Here is a 1543-nt window from a genome sequence, read left to right as displayed (position 1 = left end):
ATCGATCGCATCGCCGGTATCACGTCTATCGAGAGGGGACAAATACCGGCAAACAAGAAAGAACACAATTAATGCAATGCACAATATGATGCATGCTTATGACATGGCAATATGAATGTGTTTTGAGCTAATGCAACTAGCAACAGATTAAATGGGGTTGGTTTGAATACAAGCTTCAAATTCAAACTCCATATGTGATTATTCAAATGCCATTTAATTGATTTGTGCTATACAGCAGCTATAAGTTGTTCTAACATGCATGAAAATGGTACAGATGGATTCCATGAATTTTCCTGATAATTTTTCATATATAAATTATTTAATTTGGAGTTACGGTTGAATTTCTATGAATTTTAGAAGTTTATACAATTTTCTGGAATAATAAATCATTTAAGATTTATTTAAATTCCAGAAAGGAATTATTGCGTCAGCATGACCTCATAGTGACGTCAGCAGGTCAACGGGCGCCGTCCAGGTCAAACTGACCTGTGGGCCCCGCGTGTCAGTGAGATTAGTTTAGTTAGAATTTAATTAAACTAAACTGGGTTGATTAACAGGGCTGGGCCCCACCTGTCAGTGACTCATCGGAGTCAACCAGGGCCCACCCGTGGTCAAAGCCAACGTCAGCTGCGCCGGCGTTTAGCGGCCGGCGAGCCCGACACGGCGGCGAGTGTCGTTTTGGCTGTTTCGGCCACCAAATGGGTCATGGAGGGCATCAGGGTGGAGCTGAGGACGAACCGCGACTCTTGGTGGAGTCCGTTGGGGTCGGGGTGGCCGGGGTTGGCGCCGGCGATGACCTAGGCGGCGACCGGAGTTCGGTTGCGCGCGAGATTGCGTTTTAGTTTGTAGAAGAGAGGGGCAAGGGGCTAGGAGGACGCTACGCATCGCGAGGAGTAGGTTGGACACTCCAGGGTGACCATATGGTCACCGGAGCATCGTCGGCGGCGAGCTCAGGCGGCGGTGCATTCCGGTCATCAAGGGGGCGACGGCTACGGCAATCAAACAAAGAGGGGAAGAGGGGGAAACGGTGGCGGAGCTCACAGCGGTGCCGTAGGGATGGTTAGCGGGCTCGGGGACGCGCCGGAGTGGCCGAATCGACGGAGAAGGGCGCCGGGGCCGAAGCTTGAAGATGATGACGATGGCGGCTGCTCGGGGCCCTTCTGGTCGCCTGAGACGTCGAGGAGGATGAGGGCGTCTTGGTGGAGCTTCTTGGCGCGTCGGCGGGGCATGGGGTGGCCGGTGGCCGCGGCTATGGCGAACGGCGGCGACGAGCTCCGCTCGGGCTGCGCGAGAGAGAGAGCAGAGGAGGGGGAAGGAGTCGAGAGAGAGCATAGAGCGAGGGGAGAGACAGAGGGGGCTACGGGGCATATCCAGACGCGTCGGGGGCGCCTCGGTGGCAAGCAGGAGGTGGCCAGGGCGGCGTCGGCGCTCGCCACCGAGCTGCTTCGGTGCGAGGGGAGGAAGACGACAGGGGGGTTAGCGGTGGCGGGCTGGGCCGCACAGGAGCTGGGCCGGCTGGGCTGAGAGGTGAGCGCCAGGTAAG

The sequence above is a fragment of the Triticum aestivum genome, chromosome 3B (assembly GCF_018294505.1).
Source record: "Triticum aestivum cultivar Chinese Spring chromosome 3B, IWGSC CS RefSeq v2.1, whole genome shotgun sequence".
Taxonomy (NCBI): Eukaryota; Viridiplantae; Streptophyta; class Magnoliopsida; order Poales; family Poaceae; genus Triticum; species Triticum aestivum.
The sequence above is the reverse complement of the archived record's forward strand: the minus strand, read 5'-3'. Positions refer to the sequence as shown.